This window comes from Ascaphus truei, chromosome 5 (assembly GCF_040206685.1).
Source record: "Ascaphus truei isolate aAscTru1 chromosome 5, aAscTru1.hap1, whole genome shotgun sequence".
In the NCBI taxonomy this organism is placed as follows: domain Eukaryota; kingdom Metazoa; phylum Chordata; class Amphibia; order Anura; family Ascaphidae; genus Ascaphus; species Ascaphus truei.
The window spans coordinates 57,024,269-57,048,658 of record NC_134487.1 but is presented as its reverse complement, the minus strand read 5'-3'; the positions used below and the strand labels follow the sequence as shown (position 1 = coordinate 57,048,658).

Below are 24,390 nucleotides of genomic sequence, written 5' to 3'. Positions count from 1 at the left end.
TTATTAAAAAAAAAAATGACCAACACTTGGGTATATTTCAACTCGAGCATTTGTTTAGTGTAATTGTAATCTTTTCACGCAGCGTGTGAATATACTAAAGGGCTCAGTCGGGAACTGTAAATCGACTGTTATTGAAACCACGTGTCCCCATAAGAATTCTATATTTAGCCGCCGCTGAAATGAGAAGGATCACAAAGCGGTGCTTTGTACAGCGCACCGCTTATCTTTGTGGTTTGTAACCAGTACTTAATGATCTAAGCGACTTCTTTACAAGACTAATTACGCTTACTACCAGTCTGAGGTATGTTGGAGATGGTTGTCAGGATTCTACACGGGTAAAAACGACACAGCCTAATTTAACCATTTACTTGCCGGGAGGTGGGAGGAAGGCCCCACATTCCTCCAGCAGTGAAAGATCACAGTGCCGTGGTTAATCAGCTCTTGTCACGCAAACAGCACACGGCCATGGACTGTGCTTCCTGGACTAGGGATCACATTATTGCTTTCATTCCTACCCTCCCTGCTATGGGTCAGAAGAGAAGTAGTATAAACTTGTATCAATATACTGTCTTTTAAATGCCAAAGCAATTCAAGAATATACAGCTAAGGCGTTTATGTAGCTGCCATTTTGCTGCAATCATGGGAGCCGGAACCTGGGTTTCTGATTTAAAGCCTTGGATCCTTTTAGCCATTAATACTGGCTGTATTGTATTTGATTACATGTAAATCCCTGATCCATGCAACACATTGTCCACATGGATTGCCTGTTTATTAGTTTGCTTTACTGCTTTTGTACTTCCATAGAGCCTTCATATACCTGCTTATCCCACACATTCTAACAGTAACTGGACCTCAGAGATTCTGGGGGCTGAAATGCAAATGAACAGATTGACCATCACTTTTAAGCTTTCTATCCATTTTAAACCGCACTATTTCTCTGGTGCTTTAGTTTGCCTCTGCAAGCTTGTGCAGCAAGGAATTACACATTGAGAAATCCCACTCAGGCGGAGGTTTAATCCAGGGGTGCTCAACTCCAGTCCTTGCACCCACCACCCCCCCCCCCCCCCAACACGTCAGGTTTTAAGGATTTCTCAGCTTCAGCGTAGTCAAAGACTGAGCCACTGATGAGTCACCTGTGCTGAAGCTGAGATTATCCTTAAAACCTGGTCTTGAGGACTGGTGTTGAGTCCAAATGGATTAAACCAGTGTGGTGCGCATCAGCTTTGAGTTTGGTTGCCAATTTTGCTCTGTGAAACTGTTAGTGGTTACACAAAAGGCACAATAAGGTTATGATGGATAATTAAAATGACAAGAAACACGCAATACATTTTGCTTTTATTCCGTGCTGGTTACTGAACCGCAAAAAATTGAATGTTGCTGTGATTCTGTTCTCGAGTTGTAAGGGACGTCTTAAATTCTCCAAAGCACATTCATTTAAGAGGCAACGCAAACATTATTTTATGTGACACTCTGGTTTGTTTGATTAAGAAATGCATCATTAATATGGAAACGGGTTTATGCTCAAAGTATCAGTTTTGAATATCCAGAAGTGATGAAGAAAGGGGTGAGAGGCAATACAAAAGGAGTGGGAAGGATCTGAATACAGGCATACCCCTCATTAACGTACGCAATGGGACCGGAGCATGTATGTAACACAGGCATACCCCGCATTAACGTACGCAATGAGACCGGAGCATGTGTGTAACACAGGCATACCCCGCATTAACGTACGCAATGGGACCGGAGCATGTATGTAAAGCGAAAATGTACTTAAAGTGAAGCACTACCTTTTTTCCACTTACCGATGCATGTACTGTGCTGCAATCGTCATATATGTGCATAACAGATGTAAATAACGCATTCGTAACAGGCTCTATAGTCTACCCGCTTGCGCACAGCTTCGGTACAGGTAGGGAGATGGTATTGCTGTTCAGGACGTGCTGACAGGCGCATGCGTGAGCTGCCGTTTGCCTATTGGGCGATATGTCCTTACTCGCGAGTGTAATTAAAGTGAGTGTCCTTAAACCGGGCTATGCCTGTATTTACAGGTAAATGCTGACATTTTCCAAATCTTTAACATATGATCTTGATAGGTTGGTTTGGCTAAAACACCAGCTTTTTAAAATAGTGTAATTTGTATCTAACAGAAGTTCAAAGGAGTGTTTTTCCCACAGGAAATAGGGAAATGAACTATAAAGTAGCATAAACATCAACATTTGATACCAGTAGCTTGGGGAATTAAGGTTATGGTGGTAACTTTCCTTTTAAAAATATTATTTATAGGAACATCAGTGCTGATTAGCTGTTATGAGATGGAAGCCTCTTTAGGTGTATGTGTGTGTGTATATATAATTGCCACAGACAGATTTCCCGGGGCCCAGGACTAGTTACGACAGGGCCCCCCCCTTCCCCTCGTGTCGGCGGTATTGCGAGCCCCCCCCCCCCCCCGTCACATGTATTTCACTCACCTGCGTCTCACTCCCTCTCCCTTATTGACCATCTCTCCTCTCACTCTATCCCACCCCTTCATCAATTACCCCACTCACTCAATCCCCACCCTTAGGCTATGCTTACTGTAGTGCTGACGAGTATTCTAAAACAAATCTGGGGCAATCACCCCAGTAATGGCCCATCGGATTAACAGCGGGGGTCCCTGGCTGTCCCATTCAAATTGAATGGGACTGCCAGGGACCCCTGCTGTGTTAATTCGATGGGCCATTAGTCTCTGCACAAATGTCACTGAAATGTTTGCAGCAGTCGCGTCGCGCTTACTATAAGCGCACGCGATGGCAACGCATTTGTTTTGACGCAGCGTCGCTATCGCCGGCACTATAAACACCACCGACCCACACAATCCTTCCACAAAATACATACCAAAGAATTCCCACCCCCCCAAATACATACCAACCCCCCCAAATACATACCAACCCCCACAAATACATACCAACCCCCACAAATACATACCAACCTCCCATCCCCAAATAAATACAGCCCCCACCCCTAAATACATTTTTTTTAAACACATCTGCAAATACATACAAAAAAACCACTCCCCAAATACATATAAAAAAAACTCCCCCAGCCACCAAATACATATAAAGAAAAACTCCACCCCCAAATACATATATAAATATATATAAAAAACACCCCCAAATACATATAACCGCTCCAATACATACAACGCCCCCACCCCCAATACATACATACATTAAAAAAACAACACATCCCAAATACAGCTGAACCCCGTTATAGCGCGGTGCTTGGGGTGCAAATTAAATGATCACATTATGCGGATGGCGTAAAAAATATATATATATTACGCGGACATTGCACCCCTCAGGGGTTCTGCGCAGCAGCACCCCCATGCAGGACTGACCCAGCATCAGCATCATCAGCTGGCAGCTCTCTCCTCTCCCTGCTTCCTGCGGCCAGGGAGAGAGAGAGAGGAAAATAAGAGCAGTTCCCTTAAAGAGACTGTGTGTTTGTGCGTGTGTGTGCATGTGTGTGTGTGTGTGTGAGTGTGTGTGTGTGTGTTTGTGTCTCTCTCTGTGTGTGTGCAGAACTGGAGGGATTAAATACCTGAGACTTTTCCTGGCTCTCCGACAGCACAGAGCAAGGCCTGGCGGCAACGAGAGTACCGACAGCAGGGCAAAGCTGTTCGGCCCGGCTAGCGGTCGGGCCCAACTGCTTTGTCTGGCAGCTGGGCCCCCCCGCAGCCACCAAGCCCGTGACACTTGACCCGGCTCTCCCCCCTGTTAGGGTCACTGTATATATGTATGTGTGTATACAGCCTTATGTTTTTTATGTTTTTTTTTTTAACGGTGTCTCTGGAGCTTGTCTGTTAATTTGAGCTCCGGGAACTCCCTGCTTCCGGAGATACTTATCTCGAAGGGGTTTGCCTCAAGCAGCCCCGGCTCGGCACGAATGTCTGTTTAAAGCTCCTGTGGGCCAATAGGAACCCACTATATCATCCCTTGCAGCTTGCTATTGGCCTGCGCGGGGCAGGACCTTTAAATAGATCTGAGGTACCGGCAGCACTTTTTAGAGGTTTGTGAACCAATTTCAAACCTAAAATTTTATTAGATCTTAATCTAAGTCTTAATAATAGATAAAGATAACCTGATCAAACAAATGACACAAAAACACAATACTTTTTCAACATTTATTTATCCACAAATGATGTGAAAAAGTATGTGAACCTTTAGATTTAGTACCTCTTGAGCAGCAATGACTTCAGCTAAGCGTTTCCTGTGACTGCAGGTCAGTCTCTCACAACGGTTTTGATGAATTTTGGCCCATTCCTCCTTACAGAACTGCTTAAACTCAGTGACATTTGAAGGCTTCCTTGTAGTGACCACTCACTTCAGGTTCTGCCAGAACAATTCGATGGGGTTATGTCCAGACTTGGACTTTGCCATTCTGAAATGCGGATTTTCTTCTTATGCAGCCATTCTTTTCTAGATCTGCTTGTATGTTTAGGATCATTGTCTTGCTGCATGTCCCACTTTCGTTCAGTTCACGGACGGATGGCCTGACCTTCTCCTCTAGAATCTTCTGATACGGTGCAGAATTCATGGTTGTATGAATGATTGCAAACGGTCCAGGTCCTGAGGTAGCAAAGCAGCCCCAAGCCATCACACTCCCACCACCATGCTTGATGGTTGGGATAAGGTTCTTCTGTTCGAATGCAGTTTTGGTTTTCGCTAAATATAACGTTTCTCATTGAGGCCAAAAAGTTCTACCTTTGGCTCGTCTGTCCAGAGAACATTGTTCTAGACGTCTTGTGGATAATCTATGTGATCTTTAGCTAACTTCAAATTGACAGCAATGTTCTTTTTAGATAGCAGTGGTTTCCTCCTGGCTATCCTTCCATGAACACCATTCTTGTTCAGTATTTTTCTGATCGTTGAGTCATGAACACTCGCATTAGCCAAGGCAAGTGTGGCCTGCAGATCCTTGGATGTTACTCTGGGGTTCTTTGTAACTTCCTGGACGATCTGCCGGTTTGTTCTTTGAGAGATTTTGGTAGGACGACTGGTCCTGGATAGAGTGGCTGTGGTCTTGAACTTTCTTCATTTGTCTGACAGTGGATTGGTGGAGCCCGAAATCCTTAGAAATGGGGTTATAACCCTTTCTAGACTGATGAGCATCAACAACTGCTTTTCTGAGGTCCTCAGTTGTATTTTGATCGTGGCATGAGTGGTTCCACACACCTGTATGGTGAAGACAAAACTCACAAAGTTTTTGATCTTTATATTGGGTGGGGCCTTCCAAACTCACACCTGAAGATTTACATACTTTAAACACCTGATTCTAATTATACACTTTAATTTATCTGATAAAACAAGGATTTCACTTACTTTTACACATACCCGGACTATTAATTACTCATTGTTTGTCTAACTTATAAATAATTTTGTTTAAAAAAAACATGGAATTTGTTAAAACCCTATTGGATGTTTAATAAAAGACTGATTTGGATTCAAGAAAGTTATCATGGAAAAACAATAGAATTTCCGTAATTATCATTGGGGTTCACAAACTTTTTCTCACCTCCTATATGTCCGAGAGATCCTTCATGGGCTGTGTGATACCTTGTAAGGGACAGACATATATCAATCGTACAAGGGGATTCACAAAGGAGAGTTGGAGCACTACCACAAAAAACGATTGCTAGAGAGTGTGTCCCAAAGAAATAAGGGTTTATTGGATCAGAGCATGGTTGACAAGAAAAAACGAGCCCTCAGGCCCCCACCAACGCGTTTCGAGCTTCCGCTCTTTCTCAAGGTGTATATCGACCTGATTAAACCCCCTTACCTAATATACCGTCATTTTCCCGCCAATCGTCCTCACCAACCCGTCGCTTAGCCACGTCACACGCCACGCGCCATGTTTCCAGGATGCGTCACGAGTACTGCGCCTTGCGCTGGGTAGGGTGGTGACGTCAGCGCGTCCATGAACAAATCAAACTTTATTGATAACCTAAACTAACAAGACTAACATAGAATTAAAAAAAAACTTTATTAATATATTAAAACATAAAAGGATGAACATAATCTCTATTATTATGATATCTACATATAACGAACATTTAAAAGAAAAAAACTTTAGAAAAAAAGTCTTTTTAGAAAAAATCATAATAAACATATTAAAATCATTAAATGTAAATATATGAATCCCATTCACTACACACACTTAGAATATTATTCTTAAGTATATATATATATGTCAAACTTATCATGAGGTTATATTAACTTCCATCACTAATTTACAATAAAGAATATATTCATATATACCAATGCAAGATAAATAAATAAGTCCCACATATATATATATCCATATACCCATGATTTGAAGACTGTAATGCAATGTCATAATTTATATCTTTTGTATATCTGATTTATATATAAATATAATATCAAGAAGTTCATTTGCGTAATTGGATAACAATGTAAAACACTTACATCTAAAGATATTCATTTTCAATTTCTGTCTTTATACTGGTTAAAGACATGATCTGGAATGTATGAATCCTATGTTTATTATAATATATTTATTATAATATATATATATATATATATGTGGGACTTATTTATTTATCTTGCATTGGTATATATGAATATATTCTTTATTGTAAATTAGTGATGGAAGTTAATATAACCTCATGATAAGTTTGACATATATATATACTTAAGAATAATATTCTAAGTGTGTGTAGTGAATGGGATTCATATATTTACATTTAATGATTTTAATATGTTTATTATGATTTTTTTCTAAAAATACTTTTTTGCTAAAGTTTTTTTCTTTTAAATGTTCGTTATATGTAGATATCATAATAATAGAGATTATGTTCATCCTTTTATGTTTTAATATATTAATAAAGTTTTTTTTAATTCTATGTTAGTCTTGTTAGTTTAGGTTATCAATAAAGTTTGATTTGTTCATGGACGCGTTGACGTCACCACCCTACCCGGCGCAAGGCGCAGTACTCGTGACGCATCCTGGAAACATGGCACGTGGCGTGTGACGCGGCTAAGCGACGGGTTGGTGAGGACGATTGGCGGGAAAATGACGGTATATTAGGTAAGGGGGTTTAATCAGATCGTTATACACCTTGAGAGAGCGGAAGCTCGAAACGCGTTGGTGGGGGCCTGAGGGCTCGTTTTTTCTTGTCAACCATGCTCTGATCCAATAAACCCTGATTTCTTTGGGACACACTCTCTAGCAATCGTTTTTTGTGGTAGTGCTCCAACTCTCCTTTGTGAATCCTGTTGACGTTTATGGAGTACCGGCAGCATACACCTGCGAAGATTAAATCCCCTGAGGACCATCCTACAAACAAGTGAGTTTTATTACTCAGGTTACACCGCAATATTCCTATTCAATGTTTTTGGCTGGACACCAGCAGGTGTGAGCACTCACCATTCGAGAGGTGGTGCTCATCCAGTTTATTGATGTATAGTGGAATAGGTGTTTTATTCTGTAGGAGGTCACCCTATATACGGGATACTTCGAGGCTACAAGCTATGGCATTTATATCTTAAATGACTTGATAATTTTTGGGGTCTATGTTTAAGAGCACCACACAGTTCTTTCTTTCTATCAATCGTACAAGGTTGTCTTGTGCATAACACCCCCCCCCCCGCCCCCCCACTAGACCCCACAAAAGTTTTTTGCCAGCATAGTGCTCCTAGAAGATTAGGAAGGATAAGCATTGAGACATGTCTTGTTTCAATTACGTCCTGAGATTCAATTCAGGGATTCCAATATTGTTTTAACATGAGCTAAAGTTAAAGATATAACTTGCTAACAGCAAACCGTGAAAAGACAAAACACAATAACTTTTTTGTCTAGCCCGGAGACAGAAGGGAAATGCGTGTTCCAACAAATTCAGTTATTTGCGGAAGAAATGATGGAGACGACGATACCTGATACAAAAGTGTTTCCATTCCATAATCCAACCTGTTAACTCAACAGGCACAACTTTTCGTTATCATTGACCAGGCTACATAAACCGTTAGATCCGTTTGTAAAACAAATTAATTATAACTCCGTGATTAACACCGTAAGCATGTCCCTACCATAGGTTTACTTTCCACTTACGTTGGAAAGTCAGTGTAATGTACTGTTTGGATGTAACACAATCAGTGGATCAATTCTACACCAATTGTGTTATTGTGTTGGTATGTAAAGTTGTATGGCAGCACTACACTGCCAACTCTCATTCTTCCTGCATGTCAAATCATGTACAACTAAAGTATACGGTGCACTGAGTGCTACTTGTACCAGTAATGTATTTCATGGTTATTTTGAGAAATGCTTTAATGTACAGTCTGGAGCTGCCCACGCATCACTTAAAATGTTAACGGCTAATGTTTTGCTCTGAACTCTGTCATGCCACAAACGTAGACTTTTGTGAAGATTGTAAATTACTTGGTCATGTTTCTCATTTTGTGTCATGTTGTGCAATGCTTGAAACATTGTGTAATGATTCTGTCTCAACACTGATGCTTACATACGCCTGTTGTTTTTCATTTTAGATAGAAAACCTAAAAAACAAGGGTAAGGAATTCCCTGGAGATTACTTTTAGGAAGAAAAACCTAAAGATTGTAAGTATCTGAATTCTCCTTTTACTCATGAATGCAAATGCCCTTTTTCCACACCTTTTTTGACTTTTTTTCGAGTAATGTTGAATCATACACATTTGCAGGTCTACCTCATTGCTAGGCACCCTGGCTGTGTAACAAAGAAGGGAGTGGGTATGATTCCTTTTATTGGACCAACAAGTCGTTAATACGTTACAAGCTTTCCAAACCTCTCCGGGTCCTTCATTGGGAAAACCCGATCAAGGACCCTGAGAGATTCGAAAGCTTGTAACATATCAATGACTTGTTGGTCCAATAAAAGGAATCATACTTGCGTACGCCCTCTCCCTCCTTTGCTGCAGCATGGAAGAAAGGACCAACACAACTACCCACCTCAATTATTTGAGTGTTGACTCATCAAGAATATATAAAGTAGCACAGCTGCTCCACTCTCCCAGCCATTTGTTCCAATGGTTAGGTGATAAGTAGGTTACGTTAGGGCACATGCTTGGTTGTACAGTATAATGCTTTGTAATTTACAATAAATTATTTTGAGAGATTAGCATGTACGGTATTACTCCTATTCACACCTTATACCAACATACATCTTATTTTAGCCAAAACACAAAACCCCAACTTGCTGGGGTTTGTGTTTTGTGTACCTATTCTCGGCTGTCTCAGCTGTTGGGGGTTAGTGGCTCCTCCTTCCCAGCTTTTAAGCCCGCCCCTCCCCACTTCCCAAGTTAGTAGGTCCTTTCATTCTACTGGATATAGATCCAATGTGGTCTTTCTCCCTCTTAATAGAGGTAAATGAGATCTTAATCCTAATAGAGAGATATATATATATATATATATATATATATATATATATATATATATATATATATATATATATATATATATATATATATATATATATATATATATATATATAAGTATTTTATCTGGTAGTGTTAGGACTTGCGAACGGGTGTCTGCCTTGTCGTGGCTCGCAAGCTTACAACGCTTTGGCCAAGGGGTTAAACTAAATGACCCTTTTTGAAGAGAATATATAAGTATTTTACTGTGTATTTCTGTCATGTTGGATGTAGCATTGGGCTTCTGTCGTCTATCTTCTTTTATCCAAGTGAATCAAACACTTACAAACCTATCACTATATAGAACTTGAAAATGCTGGTTTATAAAAGGGACATTACCAAAAATGTGTTTGTTACAATAGTGCATTAGGTATTGCTATAAGAATTGTGAATAATAAAATGTTTAAGGAAGGCCAGAACAGGTGGGGATATGTGATTTGACCTTTACCCTTTTTCTTGCTCTCTGCCATTGGTTAATCAAGTTGATTGTGAATAGGTAAATTATTTTGGTTTTGGTTCCATGAGGTGCTCTGCATATGAAGGATGTCTGGTGGGGTCTGGTTGTAGGGAGAGGACACTTTGGGTGACCGCATGGTTCATTAATATTTTTGCTGGGACAGAGGGACAATTCACTCCCTACCTCTCTTGTTCATTATCGGTTGCATACATATTTCATTTGTTTAGCACTGACATTTATTTTCATCTTATTGATGTGTGATACATTGCTCTGTCTCAGAGCACGTGGGGCCTTGCCAAAGATTTTGGAATGAATTTGAAAGATTTGCCAAAAGTTTTAGAACAGATTTGACCGATGGGGTTGTTGAGGTTCCTTGCAGGATCTTTGTTTGTGGGAGGTGACATCTGGATTTACTTACCTGTTGATTTAAAATCAGCATTTGAATTGTAATCTTAATCCTTTTGGCAGGCTTGGAGGCCCAGTAATGGTTTGTGACTGGCAAGGCCTAAAATTGATTTTTAGTTCATAAATATATAGTTATTACTCTAGATGTATTGGTTATTTGTCATTTAAACAAAGTATTGAGGCTTTATACCACAATCTATTGTGTTGGTGTCTCTTGTGTTGCTAGTTAGGGGACAAGTAGTCCTCCCAGGGTAATCCTTTCTGTATAGCACTGTACAGAGCTGCATAACTTGTGTTTATTAAAAGTGACACTACCCCTGCTTGCTGGCTGCGGTTTCCTCTTTCCCAGTGACACCATCTGAGCTAATTGTACCTTGTGCATGCCTGGTAACCCCTTCTTTGCCAGCGGCATCTTTAGAGCAATGCACCACAGTAGCTCTGACGTCAAAGGGGTTTAACGCCTCCCCTGCAATACTTAATGGACACACAGTACAGAGTGTCATACGTGCCATGCAGAGGCAGCTGCCCCTTTAACATACGAGAACGAGTTTACCTAGATCTGATTTCTAGTCCCCATTTTATTGTGTCAGTGTTCACTGCTTCGCAGAGTTCAAAGTGGCTTTGAAAGAAAGTATTAGTACTGTCTGGCTTCAAGAAAAGAAATAGTGGGCACCTTTGTTACAGAAATATTTGTAATATGTCTGAAACTTAAGCAGGAAAGGGAGGATAGATCTGCATTAATCCATTCGGTTTTTTTTGTTAAGTAAAACTATGTTTTGAAATAAAATCTGGTAGTACTGTGTGTCCCAGGCTGCCGGGACATGACGATCACTCCGAGCACACTTGTTTTCGACTAAAATAATGGAAAATGACCTTTTCTTCATTTGTCCCCAGAGTTTCTCGCTGGTTTGCGTGGCTGAGACCCAACGCATAACGAGAAAAATGTTACTCATATTTTTCCCACCATCACTAAACCAAACACTCCTGTCCGACTGGTTCTGTTTGCACTGTAGACTAGAGAATACTTGTAGCTCTATTCTTCTCCCCCCCCTCTTCTTCCCCCCACCTTCTCCCTCCCCCCTTCTTCCCATCCCCCACCTTTAAAGGAGCAGTCTTATATTTAGGACCAGCACAAACTAATGGCAGTGACAATGTTTCAAGGACTAAATCTTACTACTACCACTGTTAGATCTCAAAGAAGTGTTTCTGCAGTCCCTTGAGAGCTGTTTGGAAGTGTACATTAAGGTTGGACTGGGGGGGGGGGGGGAGGGGGAGGGAGAGATTTTAGTTTCTTAAGCTACTTTTGTATGTTTTACTGTATGACAGTGTGTGATTGTAACCAGGGCTGGCTGGGGGCCCGGCACAGTGAGAATATGGCGGGCCTTTTACCTTATCCAGAGGAGATGCCGCACTTAGAGGGTCTGCGCTCTCCCCCGGCAAACACAGTTGAAATGTTGGGGGGAGGGGAAGTGAAGTGCTGGGCCTCTGTAAGCGGGGAGCTAGGTGCAGTCGCACTGAATGCACCGCCATAAAGCCAGCCCACCGTAACCACGACCAGCTTTGCATTGCAAAGCCAGTAAACCAACCTTACACCGAGACGCACATGGTCAAAATCAGCTGTCTGTGAGTTGGTTTACTGGCTATGCATTTACTTTAACCCATGACAGTGCTAAAATAGCTGGGTTATACGGCAGGCATAAGCTAATAGGGGTCCATGTTAAAATGGATAAGAGGCAAAAAGGAACACTGTGAGTGCTCATTTGCTTGTCATTACACAGAATCCCTGGCTGTAGTGGAAGTATTGTATGCTAAGAGAAAAATAGAGTTGTGGATCTGTTTGAGACATGTGAATGTGCTCTTAAGTGTTTTTATTTGCTTTTAATGTATGTAAAGACAGTACCGTTCCATTTTACTTCCCCTATCCTTTAATACTCCATCACGCAGAGAAGGAAGACACCCAATGACTGTTTCCTTAAAGAAACAAAAAGGTAAAAGAACTCAGCCATGTAACACCTTCTCGAGTCGTGAATGAAAACGGTCACTTGGTAATGTGACATGTTTACAAGCGTTGCAAATTTCGACTCGAGCCTAACCGAGAATTTCAAGGAACCTACAATCTGCGCAGCTGCTATTCCACATTTGCAGAACTCGTGCTAGTTTTTGGGCCATTACACTATTTTTTTACACTATTTATTTTTTTCTCAAGGACATGAAGCGGAAAACCTCTGCACTGAATTATATGATACAAATATAAGATGGAATCTCAAGATACCTATAATGGATAGTGAAATGTATTTTTAAAGGTACATTTCCACCGGACATGTATTGTTCAGGGCAGGGTCTCTCTCATACTGCAACACTCCTTGTATAGAATTAAGATAGCTGCACCTAAGGGTTTAAGTACTCCGGCACTTATTGGCTTTACTTGTTTTGTGTGACTTGTGCACTTTGTTCAGTAAACTTGTGTTACTTACTGACTCATGTAGCATTGGGGCTTTTTTGTATTTTGCTGTATACATTGGGTCACTATCCCTGTAGCCCTCCGTTTGACACACACACATACACGAGATCAGGGGGGCGCAAGCTTTTTTCCCCTGCACCCCCCCTGCCGGCGGTCACCTCACCCTTGCGCCCTCCCTCACCCCCACTTACCACGGGTCCGGCGTCGTGTCACGTTGCCATAGCAACGTGACATCACATGACCTCACGTTGCCATGGGGCACGTGTGGAGCCAAGGTAAGTAAAGGTTTACGGAGGCCCTGCAGCTCCCCCGGCACTTAATTTAAGTGCCTTCGGGAAGCGCGCGGGGCCTCTGTAAACTGCGTGCCCCCCGCAGGCAGCTTCGCCTAGGGTTCGCACCCCCCCGTTTGCGCACCGCTGCACTAGATAGTGTAGCTGGTTTGGGGTTTGAGCTTTATTGTGTGTGTTACTTACTGACTTGTCATATTTGAATACAGAGAAATGCATTTGAACCTTCTTGTTGGGCATCAAGACATGTGTATAGAATTTAACCCTTTGTTTAATTGTGTACTGGTTTCAATATTTATCTAGAAATGGTGAAGACTGGGTTTGCTTACATTATTTTCTTTGTGTTAATAGTACTTAATGAACCTTTAATTCAGATGTATTTGTTGTTATACACGTGTGTGCGCGTGCGCGTGTGGTATATATTTAACAGTGGTGGTCTCTTTTTACCTAATCATTTCCAAGTGCCTGGCTGTTTGCCTTTTTGCTTTCAGTTTTATAGCTTGCTAAATATTTGCTAGAGGTCAAGTAAGCGGGCAATTATTGGTGTGTAGTGGTAACACAAAGACACTTGTCACAAGCAGTTCTCCTCTCTCCTTTATTTCTCTTGGTCAATGTTTAACTTGAAATCAGAATTCCCCTTGGAGGCATTCCTTAGTGTGACATTGCAATCATCAGAGTTCAATTTGAGACCTAGCTGGGGGATCTATTAGGGAAAAAAAAAGAAATAAATAAAACAGAGGGGGGTAGGTGGCACGCCCCTGGTGTGCAGCTTCTTGCCTGCCTTTTTGCTCTCTGACCCTTCAGAGGACTTTGAGCAGGAGAAGTGTGAGACCCAGAGACCAGACCTCTCACTGCCACTTAGCAACGGAACTCTGAGTCCCAGTAAGGGGAAGGAACAGAGTCCTGGGACCTTTCTTACCGTGTTACCGCTGGTTCCAGAGTTTGAGATGTGCCTAAATATTTACTAAATGGCAGAATTGAGGGGGGGGGGAGGGGGGGGGAAATGCAAAGAAAAATGAAGGGAGACCGAAGAGTAAAAAAGGAATGGAGGAAGGTCGGGTGGATTTGGACATGTTTGGCAGCTGATGTCCATAGAGCTGGTTGTCATATTTCCTCACAGGGACTTGTGGCTTCAGCCTTAGGCCGTGCTTATAGTGCCGGCGATGCGAATTCGCCCAAAAATAAAATCATTGCCGCCGCGTGCGCTTATAGTGCACGCGACAGAGCGACGCCGCCGTCGCAAAAACCCGCCGCCGGCAAAATTACATTTTTCAAGGACCGTCGCGTCACGTGACGGCCCTTGAACAAATCAAATTGCGGGAATCCCGGGATGCGGCCGGCCGGCGAAACATAACTTTCGACGGTGGCGACGGCAATGGGTGACGTCACCCATCGTTTCGCCGTCGGCGAAACTATAGGCAAAGCCTTACTACTCTGGACCATAAGCAGTAAGACACCAAGGGACTGTTTTTCTAATCTCTGCATGGCAACCCATCTCCTAATATGCCGTACACTACATCGTGATCATACAGGACTGGCCAACTCCAGTCCTCAAGGGCCACCAACAGGTCAAGTTTTAACGATATCTCTGCTTCAGCACAGGTGGCTCAAGTTGAGACACCTGTGCTGGCGCGGGGATATCCTGAAAACTTGACCTGTTGGTGACCCTTGAGGACTGGAGTTTCCCACCCCTGGTGTATACAGAGAGATTGGCTCCTGGGGTCTGAGTTTGTCTACTTCAGAGAGAACTGTAAATAACGAAACGCTGTATTAACATACCTTATTGCAGGGGGCGCAAACGTTTTTACCTGCGCCCCCCTGCCGGCTGTCCCCTCACTCCCGCCCCCCCCCCCCCAACCCCAACTTACCCGCGCTCCGGCGTAATGACGTCACGTTGCCATAGCAACGTGACGTCACATGACCTCGCTGCGTCATTTTGACGCCGCGTTGCCATAACGACGCAGGGAGGAAGCCGCAGGAGCCACGGTAAGTTAGGTTTACAGAGGCCCTGCAGCTCCCCCGGCACTTAATTTAAGTGCCTTCGGGAAGCGCGCGGGGCCTCTGTAAACCCCGCGCCCCCCGTAGGCAGTCTCGCGCCCCCCCTGGGGGTCGCGCCCCCCAGTTTGTGCACCGCTGCCTTATTGTATCTTTAGACCAGTGCAAATGCCGAAAGACAACACTGAACAACAATCTAATACTCCCACGTACCTGGCCAGAAAACATCCTTTTGTAAAAAAAATTGTTTTAAATAATGTACAGTCTGACTGGCTTCCCTAAACAAATCTAACAATGTTAGTAGCAAAGATTTGGCTGTATTTTTATTTATTTATTTATGCCCCCAATAGTTACAAGTTCGTTTTTTTTTTTTTTTAATTATGTAAAAACACTGAACATTGAGAGACATCTCTAAGGGGTACATCAGCTGGGTTGGAGGGGTCCAATGTAATACTCTGCCTTGGTATGGTACAGCTGCTGGAAACTCTTGTCGCACTTCCGCAATGCTACACCCGATCAGCCAGTCTCTCAGCCCATTAATGCCAGTCCTCCGATCAGCTGAATGCTCTGGACACAGACCGCATGTGCAGCGTTTGCAACCAGGCTATCCGTCAGGTACAGAGACCTCCTCTCTACCGCCGTGTGTGCCGACGTCGCCACCTTGTCTCAACTAGTTTCGTCACTATCATGTGACTTCCTCAGTATATGTAAATCGGGGCATATCTGCCCTTCCATTGGCTGCGCGCCAATCACGTCGCGGCAGAGGAAGACCACATTCTTGTCTTCCCTGCCAGCATATGCATCATCGCGCTTTGCGCGCACACACGGCCATTGGGGCCTGCCCCATAGAGGGCTGTGCTGTGGTGTGTGGGGCGCACGCCGCAGCCTACATTGGAGACTCGGCCTGCACGTGGGGGTCGGTGCGACGGCTTCGCCAGCACATCGGCTTCGCGAGAGAACCAATAAAGTTAAGGGAAGGTGAGGGGACTCTGACTGTACAAGCATTTGTTGAATACACAGTGACATCACACAAAGGGAATAGCCAGAGAAACCACTCCCAAATATCACTTCTGAAACATTATTTAAATATACTTCTATAGATGTAGCAGCCGTTAAGGAACAAATTGGTAGGTTGCGGTTTGGCAGCTCGTGGCTCCATTGAATTGCATTGCAAATCGCCCGGTAAAACTCGCGACAGCGGTAACACGACAGCGCACATTAATAGGTGCAACGACGTGCGCTACATCTGTAGGTGTCCGATATGGGGAAAGAAGCCATCACCCAGATAAAACCCCTTAACCACGTCCGCAGAATCAGCTCACTTTGATGCTCGGAGGGATTGTCCCTATAAAGTAGCAAAACCCCGCAGGGCACCGACCAGCGTGCTGTAAATGTTGCTTTTGTGTTGCCTCTAAAATGCATTAAAATTCCTCTATTTGATTTTGTTTGAAGTAAATCAGTTCTGTAGTATTAGATAAAAAAAAATTTAATCCCTCATTGTCTTTTAGTGAGCTTTAATATACAGGCATACCCCACATTAACGTACGCAATGGGACCAGAGCATGTATGTAAAGTAAAGTGAAAATGTACTTAAAGTGACGCCCTACCTTTTTCCCACTTATCGATGCATGTACTGTACTGCAATCGTCATATACGTGCATAACTGATGTAAATAAGGCATTTGTAACAGGCTCTATAGTCTCCCCGCTTGCACACAGCTTCGGTACAGGTAGGGAGCCGGTATTGCTGTTCATGACGTGCTGACTGGCGCATGCGTGAGCTGCCGTTTGCCTATTGAGCGAGATGTACTTACTCGCGAGTGTACTTAAAGTGAGTGTCCTTAAACCGGGGTATGCCTGTAATAAGCTTACATTCAAAATCCTAAATGTGTTTTTTTTATAGTTGTGTAGTATTGGATACTTAATTTTTTTTTTACATTTCCCCACTTATTATGCCCTTTCTTTAGTGGGTTTGAATGTTTTAAGCTTCCTTGGGTGGCTATACAATAATTTACAAAGGCACAGCACTTCCTCTCTTGAAATAGGCAGCCATATTGCTAACCCTGGGAAACAGGATCTTTGCCGATCGATCACGGGAGAACGGATAGATAGAGTGGCAGCTTAGGTAATGACATTTCCTTAAACCAAGTGCTGCATCTATTAAAATAAATAAATGCAATTTGGATTGCTTTGTTAAAACCAACAGTAACGTCCTTCTTCATGATGCAGCTGTTTTTAATGAAGTTAGGATTTAGAGCAAGGGGTTATCCAACTCCAGTTCTCAAAGGCCACCAACAGGTCAGGTTTTAATGATATCCCTGTTTCAGCACAAGTGGCTCAATCAGTGGCTGAGTTGTTGATTGAGCTACCGATTGAGCTACCTGTGCTGAAGCTGGGATATCATTTAAAACCTGACCTGTTTGTGGCCCTTTGGGACTGGAATTGGCTAACCCCTGGGTTAGGAGACTTTGATTGGGGCAGTGGGAATTGGCGCATCTAATTCTTGGTGGGAGTCACAGCTTTGGTTTATATACTGTAGTTTCCATTTTGTGTCATGGCAGAGAAAAAGTTTGATTAATTAAAACCGCAATATTACATCTCCCTCCCCCCCTGTTTGGTGCTCCTGTTCTAAATCTGTCAAACTCATGACTGTGTACCTAACACAGTGATTTAAAAAAAAAATTGGTTAGGGAACCCCAGAATTCTGCCCCCTCCCCCCCCCCCATTGGTGCAGTCTCTCTCCTCCATCGCTCTCCCCCTTATGCTTCCTCTCCTCCTTGCGCGCGTGCACACACACTTGCACACACACTCTCTCCCTCCAACACACACACTCCATCCCACACTCCCACACATACTCTCCCTACAACTCAACCTCCTACACACTCTCTCCCACACTCTCCCTCCCTCCAACACCCACTCTCCCTCCCTCCAACACCCACTTAGGCTGCGCATATAGTGATGACGACAGCGACGCGACATCACGTCAAAACAAATGCATTGCTGCTGACGCGTGCGCTTATAGTAAGTGCGGAGCGACGGCTTGGTCGCGATCGATGGAAGTCATCTCAATTTGATTTTTCCAGCGACCGCAGCCTGACGTTGCTGTCGCCGGCACTATAAGCGTAGCCTAACACACACTCCCACTTACACACTCCCACGTACACACACACACTCCCACGTACACACACACACTCCCACGTACACACACACACTCCCACGTACACACACACTCCCACTTACACACACTCTGACCTCCAGTCCGGACCAGTTCAGGAGTGAAGCTCTTGGAATGTGAAATAACATACCACTGATTCTCTGCAAGACCAATAATCAAGACCGCAAATTACCCATTCTGGCTTGTCTCTGCTTTTCTTGCTGCACGTGAAATATGGTATTTGGAGTAGTTCCAAACACAAGCGCACTAGAATATTTACTTCCTTGCTCCCACAGCCTAGAGGCTCATACTTGGACCAGGCTCTTATATGACCTCTGGTGGCTACGTGTCTTAATTTAATCCCATCTATTTTCTTTTATTTACTTGTATCAGTGACCAGTCAACACACTTACTATCAACACACAACTTTGCACTGAAGTGATGAAATTGATGAGATCCATTTTGGTGGTATATATTGATTATAGGCTGTGATGCCTTTTAATGGCCCGCTCTGCACATTCTCTCTGTTCTTTGCAGATGGAATTATAGTGCACTGAATTTTGGAAAGATTGGTTTTGGATATAGTTGGCAAAAAGAGTATATATGACATTAATCATGTGTACACACAGACATGAGCTTCTGAAAGCTTGACACATTAACATTTCTTTTATGAAGAACTTTTATATTGTTCCATCAGCAGTTACAGTTGCAGCAACCTACAAGAAATCGACACATCTCCAGGACTAGTCTGGCTAGCCTTAGAATTCCTGTGTTTCGTTGTCAGAAGTATCCATTTGTCCGCATGGACGACTTCTTCCCTCTCCTCCTCGCTTACATTGTGAGGGGTGAAGCGAAGTGAAACCTTATGCCACCGTGTATAATGAACTAGCTGAGAGACCCGGCGTTGCCCGGGATATAATTTTGGGGGGGCGTACGACAGGGTTAGGCTTCCCCCCCCCCCTTGACAGCTAGGTGGGTGACTGAGTTGACTGAGTGTGTGGGTGACTGGGTGGGTGTGTGACACTTGACTGAGTGGGTGGGTGGGTGACTGAGTGGGTGGGTGACTTTGGGTCGGTTTGACTTTGGGTCGGTGGGTGGGTGACTTTGGGTCGGTGGGTGGGTGACTTTGGGTCGGTTTGACTTTGGGTCGGTGGGTGTGTGACTTTGGGTCGGTGGGTGTGTGACTTTGGGTCGGTGGGTGGGTGACTTTGGGTCGGTTTGACTTTGGGTCAGTGGGTGGGTGACTTTGGGTCGGTGGTTGGGTGGGTGAGTTGGGTCGGTGGGTGGGTGAGTGGGAGACTGACTGGGTGGGTGAGTGGGAGACTGACTGGGTGGGTGAGTGGGAGACTGACTGGGTGGGTGAATGGGTGACTGGGTGACTGACTGGGTGGGTGGGTGACTGACTGGGTGGGTGAGTGACTGGGTGGGTGAGTGGGTGGGTGAGTGGGTGACTGACTGGGTGGGTGAGTGGGTGACTGACTGGGTGGGTGAGTGGGTGACTGGGTGGGTGAGTGGGTGACTGACTGACTGAATGGGTGGGTGACTGAGTGGGTGGGTGACTGAGTGGGTGGGTGACTGACTGGGTGGGTGACTGAGTGAGTGGGTGAGTGGGTGACTGACTGACTGAATGGGTGGGTGACTGGGTGACTGACTGAAGGGGTGACTGACTGAATGGGTGACTGGGTGACTGAATGGGTGGGTAACTGAGTGGGTGGGTGGGTGACTGGGTGAAAGTGGGTGACTGGGTGAAAGTGACTGGGTGGGTGACTGGGTGGGTGTGTGGGTGGGTGACTGAGTGGGTGACTGAGTGAGTGGGTAACTGAGTGAGTGGGTGACTGAGTGGGTGGGTGACTGAGTGGGTGGGTGACTGAGTGGGTGGGTGGGTGACTGGGTGAACGTGGGTGACTGGGTGAAAGTGACTGGGTGGGTGACTGGGTGGGTGACTGAGTGGGTGACTGGGTGGGTGACTGAGTGAGTGGGTGGGTGACTGAGTGGGTGGGTGACTGAGTGAGTGGGTGGGTGACTAAGTGAGTTTTTGGGTGACTAAGTGAGTGGGTGGGTGGGTTACTGAGTGGGTGGGTGACTGAGTGGGTGGGTGACTGAGTGAGTGACTGAGTGGGTGACTGAGTGAGTGGGTGGGTGGGTGACTGGGTGGGTGAAAGTGACTGGGTGGGTGGGTGTGTGGGTGCGTGGGTGGGAGACGGTGCGTGACTTACCTTGACCCCGTGGCATCTGGCTGGGGCAGGAGGTGAGTTCGGGAAGCTGGGGGGGGGCAAGAGTGGCAGGAGTCCCGCGCCGCGCTTCCCCTCTCCGGTAGCGTCACACGTGATGGGGAGTCCCGCGCCGCGCTTCCCCTCTCCGGTAACGGCGCACGTGAGGGGGAGTCCCGCGCCGCGCTTCCCCTCTCCGGTAGCGGCGCACGTGATGGGGAGTCCCGCGCCGCTTCCCCTCTCCGGTAGCGGCGCACGTGATGGGGAGTCCCGCGACGCTTCCCCTCTCCGGTAGCGGCGCACGTGATGGGGAGTCCCGCGCCGCTTCCCCTCTCCGGTAGCGGCGCACGTGAGGGGGAGAGCAGGAGGGCCGCGCCGTGAGGGGGGAGGAGCCTGGAGTTTGCTGCTGAGCAGCAGGGCCGCGCTTCCTCCGCGGCGCACGGTGAGGGTGATGGTGCGGCTGGGGATGTTGCGGAGCGTGGGGATTTGGGTGAGGTGGGGAGGGGGGAGAGAGTGAGGGGCACCGGGAGAGTGAGGGGCACCGGGAGAGGAGGGGCACCGGGAGAGGAGGGGGGGGGTGTGGAAGGTGCGCTGCGGTCCAACTGACGGGGGAGAGTGTGTGTCCCTGTGTGTGTGTGTCCCTGTGTGTGTGTGTGTCCCTGTGTGTCCTTTGGCCCGTCACTCCGCCTCAGGCCAATGAGAGGTGTGCGGGGGCGGACCAAGGGACCAATGAGATTTCCCCTAGGGACACCGGACATCCAGGCAGGCAGGCAGGCTGGCATGCATGCATGCAGGCAGGCAGGCAGGCAGGCAAACATACAGTGCTTTCACTAATATAGTATAAGATGTACTGAAACACACGATGCATACTGGACATTTCGATTTCTGTGACTAGAGTACTGTTACTGAGCTCCTTGATTGGCAGAATGCGCTGTAATTCATTGCAAAGCACCTCTGGGAGCAGAAGAGTTAAAAGTACAGCAGGTGGTCTGCTGATTTAAAAGGTATTTCATATTTGTGTAAGAGTATGTATGTACCAAGTGAACTAACTATATCTGGGCCTATGTGTATAGAATTTGCTAGTTAGCCAATGAACACTCATATAGTCAACATCCTAGTGATTAAATGGCTACGCTTAGATTACACTCCCTTTACGTTTCAATGTTGCAAACACATAATGGATGCCAGCATTGTATTTTAAGGTAGCCCAATTGCACTGTATTATTGAAAATAAAAAAGCATTCAAAATAAATTGTGCCCTTTATGCAGACTGCAGCGCCATTGTACAATGGAGAGACATCCTTGGATAGACTCTTCAGTATAGGTATTTGTGGTGTCTGAAATGGGTAGGTAGGTATTGTCCGTAAACGACATTGATTCATCTTCTACAAGATAGGGAGCGATGCGTTGTAGAGTCCAGCGGCAGGATGTTAAATACGTCCTCTAGTGTTTCCACGCTTCGTAATTGTTGTCCTGCCATTGGGTTCTTGGTTAATTTTAGTGTTCTGTCGCCACGGGAACCAACACTCCCCATTTTTCACCCAGGCTTGTGCCCGGCATTGGCTGGGTTCTGAAGTGTGTGATCTGACTTTGTGGAAGGACAGATTCCTGAAGTCTGTGAATGTGGAGGTTCCATTACTGCCATTCGATCTGTGGTTTGCCGTGTAGCCTGAAGCATTGATCTTTCTCAGCCCAAAGCCAGATGGGTTGGAGTCCGGTATATTTCTTTTATCCTCCCCTATTTTTTTTCTATGTTTCATTTCTTTTTATTCTTTTTTATGAAAATGTGTGTTTGTAAGAGATCCGGTTCTCTTGAGTTACAAGTCTCCCGGGTAATAGTTTAGCTCTACTTCTATGTAATAAACACCTGTATCATTCAGATAATTCATATGGGGTTATTTAGACTTACATTACTAATAATTCCCAATGATGATATGTGTGTTTTTTCTTAGCTCTGTATTTTCAATAAGATTTCAATTGAACTTTTGAAAATGTAGGCGATTGGGCTTTTTAAAGATGGATGCTATCTCATTTGTGGCTGTGCATCAGTGGTGCCATACTGATGGTGGTAATGATGAATTGGGTGTGTTTGTGTTGAATCCAATAAATAAGAATATCACGTCTCAAGACAGGTCTGCAACCCTACTTTTCACCATCAACTCTTAGTACAGGGCAAACCTTTCAGTGCGCCCCCCTGCCTGCTCTCCCCCCCTGCTCGCGCAGGTGGATCGGTTGTGGCAGAGAGTCCACCTGCGGCCCAACGCCAATGTGACCAAGTCCCATTCCATGATAATGGAGGCTGAAGTTTGTAGCTGTTCTTAAAAAAAATCACAATAGCAGCATTTGTAAGGGTTATCTAGTACACGGGCGCGCAAACTTTTTTGTGGCGCCCCCCTGCCTTACCTTCTCTGTTGACCGCCCCCCTCCTTACCTCGTGTGACGTCATGTGACCCGCGGCGTCATTTGACGTCACGTTACCAGGGCAACTGTGACGTCACATGACCCCGCTGCGTCATTTGACGCCGCATTGCCATGGTCACACATGCTGAAGCCGGCTGAATTCCGGTATGTAGAGGTTGCAGAGGCCTCGCGCGGTCTCCCGGCGTTTAATTTAAATGCCTGGGGGGAGAGCGCGGGATCTCTGCAACCACCCGCACCCCCCCAAAAATCTCCCACCCCCAGTTTACGCACCGCTGATCTAGTACATGGATTTCAGCGAGTCTTGGAAGTAGGAAGCAGTACTTCTAAATACACTTGGGCTACAGGCCCAGTGCCTCCGCTGCAATTACCCGGTCTGCAGTGAGCTGCAGGGGAAAAGGCCGGGGGGGGGGGGGGGGGTGGAGTGACGGGGGGGCGTGGCCTAGCGCTCCGTCGCGAGTCCTGCTCTCAATTCTATTGAGAGCAGGAGAAACTCGGCGCGGCGGCCACCCATCGCAGCGTGCCCCGCCCCATTGAGGGGAGGGCTCTTGTCCCTGCAGCGTCCGCCACAGAGGGCGCTGCAGTAGCCAGCGGGGACCTGGCCTAACTCCTTTCATTTACTTCACTAATGGCTTATTTGGAGGATTTCTGCTTTTATCCTTTCACTGGTATTTGCATCTCGCAGTGAAAAGGATCTGTTTAGGGATAGGGCCTTCTGGTTTTAAACCGTTTCCTCCTATGACACAGGCCTCGTCACTACTGGCTGCGTGCGCGGTGCGAACAAGGTATGGCCCTCTATGAGGCAGGCCCCGGGCAGTGCATGTGCAGGCACGCACGTACCAAGCGCAATCACCTTTCCCAAAGACAAGAATTGTGTGTTGTGGCGCAATGGCCATGTCACGGCGGCGGTTCAGCCAATGAGGGCAAACCAGTCGCGTGGCATCATGGCCGTGCCCCCACCATGCCTCCTCGTCTGAAGTTCTGCAGATGGCTCGGGGGAAGGGCACGAGTGCCGCCAGGCGCATGACGCGCTCCCTGGGGCTGTAGCCTTAGCTTTTTCTGTTTCATTTCTTTTCCCTTTTTATGCTGAAGGTGTAGTCCTACGTAAATTCAAAATGCACAAGTAGCAGGCGTATTCAGTGGCTGCAGGCTTATAACGCTTTGGCCAGAGGGTTTAACTAGATGACTCTTACTCATGAGAATACCAACATTGAAGTATTTAACTATGTATTTTGTCACATGGGATGTAGTATTGGGTATTTTTGTCTTGTTTTATTCAGTGGGCAAATCATGCTATTTTTGTGGGAGGTTTAAATGCATCAAATTCTAAGAATTCTAAAATTGCTTAATCTTTTTTTTTGTTTAACCCTTTGAGTTGAGATTTTGAATTTTGTTTGGCTCCTTACTGTCTGCTTTTTTTGGTATTACTCTACGGGGCTTATTCACTAAAGGCCATTGCTGATTAACACCCCCGATATGGCGTTAACACCCACTGATTTGAATGGAGGAAACGCCGTATTTTATTTATTTAAGTTTTATATGCTGTTTTACCTTTAAG

The 24,390-nt window shown here is 45.3% G+C and overlaps 1 protein-coding gene across 3 annotated transcripts in view; it reads left to right on the top strand.

The window, feature by feature from the left end:
• Nucleotides 1-24,390, top strand: part of PLXNB2 (plexin B2) — a 326,443-nt gene that overhangs the window by 163,052 nt on the left and 139,001 nt on the right. For all 3 annotated transcript variants that reach the window (XM_075599864.1, XM_075599863.1, XM_075599865.1), the window contains one exon: nt 8,544-8,613. The gene's annotated coding sequence lies outside the window, so the exon portion shown is untranslated. The remainder of the gene's footprint in view (nt 1-8,543; nt 8,614-24,390) is intronic.